The sequence below is a fragment of the Condylura cristata genome, unplaced genomic scaffold (assembly GCF_000260355.1).
Source record: "Condylura cristata isolate star-nosed mole 26May11 unplaced genomic scaffold, ConCri1.0 scaffold00016, whole genome shotgun sequence".
Lineage (NCBI taxonomy): Eukaryota > Metazoa > Chordata > Mammalia > Eulipotyphla > Talpidae > Condylura > Condylura cristata.
In genome coordinates, this window is record NW_004567117.1 from 30707637 (window position 1) to 30716748 (window position 9112).

General features: G+C 48.2%; 1 protein-coding gene across 1 annotated transcript in view; it reads right to left on the minus strand.

Moving 5' to 3' along the window:
* ZBTB7C (zinc finger and BTB domain containing 7C) overlaps positions 1 to 8474 on the minus strand; it is a 159664-nt gene extending 151190 nt beyond the window's left edge. Inside the window, exon 1 of the mRNA XM_012725962.1 lies at positions 8428 to 8474. The gene's annotated coding sequence lies outside the window, so the exon portion shown is untranslated. The remainder of the gene's footprint in view (positions 1 to 8427) is intronic.
* Positions 8475 to 9112: the final 638 nt, after the last annotated feature.

The following is a 9112-nucleotide window of genomic DNA, read 5'->3' on the forward strand; positions in this document are numbered from 1 at the left end:
GGTTAAGTCTCAGCGGTATCACTGCCATTGCCTGAGTTAGATGCCCGGCCAGGAAGCTAACTCACATGGCGCAGCAGACCTCTCTTGTCTCTTCCGCTGCTCCCTTACCAGTATATTTCAGTCAACCCACCTGTTCTGCTCTCTGCTCTGTCTCTGGCAAATCCTTTCACTTCCCATACCTCTGGCCTACACCCCAGTTCTTCCATGCAAAAAATAAATGAAATCTTAAAAGGAAAATAAAAATGCACATTTCTCCAAAGAACATTTAGAAATGGCCAATAAGAACATGCAAAGATGCTCAAGCTCATTGCCCACAAAGAAATACAAATCAAAACTAAACGAGATACCACTTCATACCTAGGAGGATTAGAAATAAGAAGTCAACTAATAACAAGTGGTGACAAGGATGTGGAGAAACTGAAGCACTCAAACACTGCTGAGAAGAATGTAGATGGACCTACATGTGCTGTGGGCACTTTGGAAAACATGCTGGTAGTTCCTCAAAAGTTAAAACACAGAGTTACCATATGATCCAGAAAATCCACTCCTACGTATATATCCAAAAGAGATGAAAACATATGGTCACACATAAGTTGGATATGAATGTTCTTTACAGCATTCAACAAAATCAAACATGGAAACAAGTGGCCAAATGATGAATGGATAAATAAAATTTGGTATATTAAAAAACAGACCATAGGCCTTCCCTGTGGCACAATGGGTTAAAACACAGCACTGTGAAGCTAGCTGCAGCCACATCAGCATAACCCCACCTGGGGAGGTGACCCACATGGCTCAGCAGACTTCTCTTGTCTTGCCTGCTGCTCCCCTCAGCAGTGTACTTGGTCAATCTGCCAATCTGCTCCCCACTCAGTCTCTGGTGAATTCTCTCACCACCCCTGAAATTTTGGCCTGTACCCCAGTTCTGTATGCATAAATTAATAAATCTTTTTAAAAATGGACCATAGATCTATATGTGAAATTCAAAACTATAAAACTTCTAGACAGGAGATAACATGGGAAAAATCCTAGATGGTTTTGGATATAACAATGATTATTTAAATACATCACCAAAAACATGAGCCATGAAAAAATAATCGACCAGTTGAACTTTATTAAATTCAAATTTTCTGTTCTGTAGAATACAATGTCAAAGAAATGAGAAAACAAAGTATAGACTGAGAGGAAATATTTGCAAAATCACATAGGATAAAGTACTGTTACCCAAAACACACCAAGAACTCTTAAAACTTAACAATAAAGAAATCTGATTTCAAAGCAGGCAACAGACCTGAACAAACCCCTTGTCTACAATGATAGCTTGATAACCAGAATAGGAACACGATGTTCCACATCCTTCAGAGAATGCAAATTAAAACATCACTGAGATACACCATTCTAGAATAACCAAAAGCTAGATGCTGACATTCCAAATACTGGTGAGAAAGTGGGGTAACAGAAACTTTCACTTACTGCTAGTGAAATTTGACATTTTCTTATAGAATGGAACATACTCTTCCCATACCTATCAGCAACTGTGCTCCTCAGTATCTACCCAGAGGAATTTGAAAACTTGTGTTCGCACAGAAACTTATGTATGGATTTATTCATAAATGCCAACACTTTGAGACAACCGAAATGAATCAAACAGTAGGTGAATGGATAAACTGTGGTACAGCCACACAATGGAATATTATTTAGTGCTGAAAAGGAACAAGCTATTAAGTCATGAAAAGATATGGAGGGAACTTAAATGCATATGAAAAGTGATAGAAGTCACCCAGAAGAGGCTTAATACTGTAATGTTCTATCCAAATGATATCTGAAAAAGGCAAAACTATGACATAAAAAAAGTACATCAGAGTTTGGGAAGAATGAGTAGGATATTTTAGTTTAATGAATCTGCAGTGTTTATAAGTCACACATCTATCAAAACCCACACAGCGGGTGACATCAAGCATGAACCCTACTGTAAACCACAAACTTTGGGGTGACTATGATGTTTATCAGTTGTCATATATGTACCATGTTGATAATGGGGGAGGCTGTTTAGGGGTCTGTTTATAAATGGGCACTCTGTACTTCTGCTCAGTTTTATTATGGATCTTAAACTACTCTTAGAAATCAAATTTACAACTTAAACAAATCTGAGCAAAGACATGGGACAAGTTAGCTTGTGATTCGTGGCTGAATGGCTGAATGGCTGTGTGGTGAGGAAGGCTGGAGCCCTGAGCAGAGTCTCCATCCCGATTAGGGTGGGGATGGGAACTGAACAGGAGGTAGAATTTGGAAAGGAGAATTAACCTAGGGAGTAGGGCAAAATATAGGCCAAATCAGGGACTGCCTCAAGTCCTCTTCACCCCCACAGGTGGGAGGTACAAAGCCCCCAGCGAGGCACAGGGCTCAGACACACAGAGGAAGGCCTTTCTGGTAGATGAGAGAAGCTTTGCTCTGCTGTTCTGCTGGCTTGCCCTCTTGACGGCTTCTTTTTCCAGGCAAGGCCTGTATTTTCTTCCTTAAGAAAATATGCAGTTTCCCGGATGAAGTGACATGAAGACTTAGCCTCACATACTTCTTGATGCTGATGCAAACAAAGCAGGAATAAGACATAGAAGATGCCTTGCAAAGAAATGTGTGAGGAAGAGGAAGAAGTAAAGGGTGGGGCAGAGGTGTGTCCTGATCTGCCAGGGACCAAAGCAGAGCGGTTCTGAGCTGATGATAGTGACTCAGGGTGGGAGGTCAGGGCAGGCCCGATGACATTTGAGCTGAGTACTGGGAGGAGCCGCTGGAGGGTAGAACAGTGTTCTACCTGCAGAGCTGCTGACACCAGAACTGGAAGACAGAAGGCTGGTGTGTGAGAGGAATGAACGCAGCCCTGGGAGACTTCCTGTCCTGCCCTGAACCAAAGTCTCACGGTCTTCTAACTGCCCAGGGCTTTGCTTTGCTTTCTCCATCCCCAGCTCACCCAAAGGCTGGGCGAACTCGCTGCGGAAGAACCTTGAGTGGTGGCCCTAGTCACCCAGCTGTTTTGCGTCCTGAGCTTGTATAAGGCAGGACCACTCTTGCTGGATCCTCACAGGCTCCTCCATGTGCCCTGAAAGACAAATGACTCCAGCTACCAGGCTCCCGGAAACATTTCCAGGATGACAGCCCACATTCATTAGCTTCGCACTGCTATTAACAGAAATGAAGCAAACACTTTACCTTAAATCTTAGGAGGAAGCAGCTAAGTTGTAGATACTGTTAGAAGAGTGCAGAGAGGGTGCACTTCACCCCAATCTGTTCAGTTTCTCTTTGGGGTGTTGGCGCCAACCATGTTGAGCTAAAAGCAGCAAAGCCCGTGTGATTGAAGAACATTCCCGGGGAGAGGGGTCGGGATGGGAACTGCCATTACAGCAAGAGCAGAGCTGGCTAACGGGCCGTGTCAGAGGCAGGAGTCTGCCTCAAGACTGAGCTTCCAAGTGAGCGTGGCCCCACAGAGCTGTCAAAATTGGGGCTTCCAGCATGCACAGCTGTGACACCGTGGGTGGCAAATGAAGGCCAAGGTGAGTCGAAAGGTACTTGGACATGCATCAGCCCACCCCAAGGTGAGGGTGGGATTGCTTCCCTGCTCCTCTGCACTGCATCGACCTGGAAAAGCTGGTGGCTTCTTTGCCCCCAACACTAATTCTTTTTATTTTGTGGGTAAAATACAGGTGACGATTACTACTTTCATGGCTCCTACATGCAGAGTTTGGTGGCAGTGATAGATTCACATCACTGTACAGCCCTCACCACCATCCATCCACAGCCCTTTCATCTTCCCAACTATACTCCACAACCACTGACCGAACACCCATCCTACAGACACCCCCTCAGGCCCTGTCAACCACCTTTCTGCTGCCTGTTTCCATGAATCTGATGACTCTAGACACCTCTGCAGGTGGAATCACACATCATTTGTCCTTTGTTGATTGGCTTATTTCATTTAGTATAATGTCTTCAAGGTTCATCCCATGTGTCAGAATTCCACTCCTTTTGAAGGCTGAATAATATTCCACTGTGTGCTTTGGCCACATTTTGCTTATCCATTCAAGCACTGATGAGTATTTGGGTGGCTTCTACCTTTTACCTATTATGAATAATACTGCTGTGAGTGTGGGTGTACACGTGGGTAATCTGAGTCTCCATCTTCAGTTCTTTTGGCAATATACCCCAAAGTAGAATTGCCAGATCATATGGTCTCCACATTTATATTTAGCTACCCTATTGTATATATTGTTTGAAAAACTCAGAATGCCATGTATTTTTGAAAGTGGACACAGTATAAAATAAGGAATACATTGATAAATAAACCCCAAGAACTGGGTTTAAAAGGACAGTCCTGAACAGATCTGCTCAAGGAATCTGATCACCACCATTACTTTATCCTGACACAGGAGACCCTTACAGGACAGCCAGCTCAACTCTCCCTCAAGGCAAGACCCTGTCACGGGGGTGAAGGACTGTGGGCCATCTGTCTCAGGCAGTTCTCATAAAAGGTCTTCAGCAAAAAATATTGGGGGCTCTCCCTGTCACCCCGTCAACACCCCCACACTTTACCTTTGTTCTATGTTCACAGTAGCTTGTCTGCTAATCCCCACCCTTTCTTATAATAATAATGGCCCTCCCATCTATTGCCTCACTAGACCCCCGAAACCCTCTGCCCTTGGTGACTCTCCTGATTCCCAGCAGTCTCCTGATTCTACAACCTCTTGTTCTCCAGGAGCAGGGTGCTGCCAAGAATCACCAAGAACAATGACAGCAGTGGCACCTCAGGAGCGCGGGCTCTGTGAGGATCCCCCTATGCACAGCAGTAGCAGCTCATGGGCTCCTCACCGCCTCTTTCCAGGGAGGTACTATCGCGATGCCTCCCTGGAGTTTACCTGGTACATCCGTGCAAGGCTTGCCCAGAGGGACTGTGGTCAAAGCGAGACAGAGTAGGAGGAGGAGTCAGCTTGCGTGGAAAGGAGGGCCCTTTTTGCACAAAGACCTTCCAATTGCAAAGGGCGTTTTTATGTCAATTCTCTCTACTGACCCCGATGTGTATCTATGCCAGGGAGTAGAGGAAGCATCCCCATTTCGCAGATGAGAAAATCCAGGGCCAGGGAAGCTGGGATATTATCCGAAGTCTCCCAAAGCTGGCCCTGGATGTCCTGCACCCCCCACCCGCCCTCTGCTTCCAGGCAATTCCCAGCACACCATGTTTCCAGAAGGAAGGTGAGAGTCTTCCCACACAGACACAAGGCACAAGGGACTGCTTCTGTTTTAATAAGTACATATGTGACTGCTATGGAACCATTCCAGAATTTACAAGCAGCCCCTATTCCAGAAGGGCCTGAGAAAGAGTGTCCTTGAATTTTCTCATCACTCCATGGGACCAAGCAAGCAACCAGTTCTGGAAATCTTGCACCCATACCTTGCACACCAAAGAACTGTGGGGAAGCAACTTGAAATCAAAAAGGGGCAGGGGAAGAGGTAGATGGAGCTAAGACCCCTAGGGGCACAGGGTCCGTGCCCCCCAGAACTGGGCAGCCCTGAGCTGCCTTGGTGATGGCAACCCCCAAGCCCGAGCGCTGAGCTAGCGACATTTTAAAAAATCCACACCAACAACTCTTGAATGCTGAGTTGACAATGCCGTCCCAGTCCCGAAACTGTCTGTGATTACGCACAAGTCCCGAGGAGCCTCTCAGCCTCCTGAGGGCAGAGCCGAGGTGGGTGGACACCAGGGATTGCAGAAGGGATGAGTGGGGTGCTGGACCAGGTCAGTCTGAGCACAAGCAAAGTGGGTGCCCCATCCCTGATCTGAGCAGGGACAGGTTTGCCCCTCCCCAGAAGGCAGAGGTGTGAAACAAAGGTGTTTGGGAATGCAAGTTCCTGTGTTTGGTGGACAATAAACAGCTGCTGCTGTGCCCAAGGAGCCTTCACTGCCACTGACAGCTTGTAGCGCTCAGGCTACAGAGAGCACCTTCACCACTGGCTTCCCACACCACTTCCAGGAAGGCCCCTTCACAGTCAGCATTTGTGGGTGAGCCAGGCTGAGGCAGCCTCTTCCTCTTGGCTGGCTCCTTTGTCTATAAGCAGGGGCGTGGGGGGCCCCCTGATCTTGCATGGAGGAGCTATTCAGGTTTTGTCCCTCTGGTTTCCCCTCATTAACCATGAGCTGCAGGTATTTCACAAGTCAGTGTTGACGGCTGTTTAAGTGTTGTAAACATGTTACTAGGTTCACAGCCTAAAGTCTATAGTGAATAAGGAACAACAAGCCCATGGCTTTTTAGTTATGCTAATTCTCTCAGACCCCAGCGAAACAGGAGCGTTCTGTTTCACCAAGCCCTGCTTTACTGTAAGGATTTTCACTGGACTCAGTTTGCCTGCTAGTAAAATAGGGCACTTAAAAAAAAGGACAGAAGCAGCCCTACTGTGTCCTGGGCCCAGAGGACACAGATGCAGCTCTCTGCCATCCCCCTCCCCCACCTGCTCTTATCTGCCTTAGAGTTATCATCCATTTACACAGCTAAGACCACAGTTTGAAAAACTAAAGCAAGGGGCCTCCCTGGCAGTGCAGGGGTTAAAGGCGCAGCACTTTGAAGCTATCACTAGCCACTGCAGCATGAGGTTCATCCCTGGCCAGGGAGAGGGCCCACATGGCACAGCTGACCTCTCCTGACCTGCCCGCTGCTCCCCTCAGCAGTATATTTCAATTTGCCTGTTCTGTTCTCCAGTCTCTGTCTCTGGTGAATCTCTCATGCTGCCCCCACAACTCTGGCCTGTACCCCAGTTCTTCTATGCATAAATAAATTTTAGAAAAAGAAAAGAAAACTTTGCAAGCGGTTATAGCATTTGTGGACACAGCTGGGTGGATGGGGACCCTTCCCGGCCCTCTCCCCGCTCCCTCTCAAAGCAGGCATGGGGTGAGGCATCATGAGGGCACATTCATGAGCCCAAGTTCTTATTCTATTAAAAAGTCCCTTTAGACAGAGGACTCTTGAAGAAGGGGAGCACTGTGAGGTGCTGTGGGTGCAATGGTAGAAAGGAACGGGGGCCCCGAGGAGTGCTGTCCTCCCTGTGGATCCTCACCCGGGACAGAGGAGGGGCAGAAAAGGAGGGCCTCACACAATGGATGGCGCAATCAGACCAAGCAAGGGGCTCATCACTCCCTGCATTTCACAAGTGTGGGGTGTGAGAGGTGAGTGTCGGGGGTGTGAGGATGCAGTGGGCCAGAAGACGTCAAAGGCCAGCTGCTGGTTGAGACTGTGGTCACTTGCTCAGGGCCTCTGGCGAGAAGGTGATGCTTGCCCGGCACATATCACACCAGGTCCTGGCCCTGGGAGGGGGCTGTGGGGTGGTTGGCCTTGCTGCCAACAGGTGGGGCAGGGCCTCTTAGGCCTTTTGCTGCCCTCACCTCCTCCTCCTTCCTGGCAGGACCCTACCCATCAACCTAACAGCGGCTGCCAAGGGCGGAGGTTGCAGCAGGAAGGAGAGAAGCAGCCGGGTGTGTCCTGTGTCGTGGTGGCCTCCCTTGCCCACCCACAGCCCTTCCTTGGCGGCCGGCACCAAGAAACTTGAAACAAAAATAAAATCAGTCAGTCTTTCAGCTCAAAAGGCATCTGACACACACACACACACAATCACACATGCATAACCACACACACATGTACACAGTCACAAGCGTCCACACATATGCACACAGTCATGTGTGTACCCATGGGTGTGTACATGTGTTCATGTATAAGTGCATGTGTTCGTGCTCGTCACCACACACTCCACATACATGCGCACACACTCACACCTGTACTTACACACACGTAGGCACACCAGCCTGTGTAGACATGCAGACACAAAGCCACGCGTACCCACGTGCAATGCACACACACTCACACCCCCACCTCCTTCGTGGTGTTCATATAAGCGGACTTTCCTACCATCCCACGTTTTCATACACAAAAATGCATGTTCCATACATACAGACACACATACATTCCAGACTGAACAAAGACATTTCTCCAGCTTTTTATGCGCCCCTCCCCCCAAAAGGAATCCATCTGGCTCCCCAGTGGCAACCACAGAGCTTCAAACCATCTGGAAATGCAGGTACATAGAGCTGTGCCAGGCTGGGGTGAGCACAACCAGGGTCACGGGACTGAGGGGAGAGAAAGCAAAGCAGCTGCCAGATTCCAGCACAACAGCATGTTCATCCCCTCCAAGACGCCCCCACGACCCCCTGAGCCCCCATGTCCACCTGGCCAGCCACGCAGACTCCAACTTTCTTCCCGTGTTTTGCCTGCCCCCCTCTCCTGCCCCCACTCTGCCACCAGCACCCACTCTGGCGATGCCCAACAAGAGCCACACAAAGTCAAATTGTAGCTCTAAGCGCCGCTGGCTTCTCATTAGCTTATCCCCACGATTTACCTTGATAGTTACCCATTTTCCAGCTTGCAGTACAGTATCTTGTAAAGTGCCCCTTTAAAAAAACCCCATGGATTATTCCACGTTGCTAAATTTCCCAGCTCTGAGAAGAAATCTGCTGATAGCCGCCCGACAATCTCTTATTCAATTCCCATTTCCTTTAATACTAATAAAATGGACAGTTCATTTATAAGAAGTTCCCTAAAAGAGGGTATTGAAAAACATTATATTTCTTTTAAAGTTGTTAAAGGGCATAAATCCATTACTCAGATAGAGATCGCTTAATAATTTAATGCCTTTGGCTTGGCATTGTTCCCGGAATATTTTCACTTTATCTGTCTTTATTTTCAGGTTGGAACAAATTGAGGAATAATCAGCTCTGTTGGCGGGAATTGTCAAAGAGTCCACAGGAAGAAATGGGTAAGTCTTAGGGGCCAGGCAGCCTTCAAAGACTCCTAGGCTTTGACCCAAAGCGTATCACAGGTTAGAGGCCTGAGGGTGGGCCAGGGCCCAGGGCAAGCCAGCCTTCCCTTTCAACCTTCCAGCGCTGGCTGGCGAGGAGGCTGTGCCCAGTGCTGGCTCTGCCTCCAGGCAGAGGAAGTGGGAGAGGCCTCGAGGCCACCCCTACCCCCAGCTCCCTCTCTCCCGCCCAGCCAGGCAAGCCTCAGGTCGGGAGGACCCACAGACA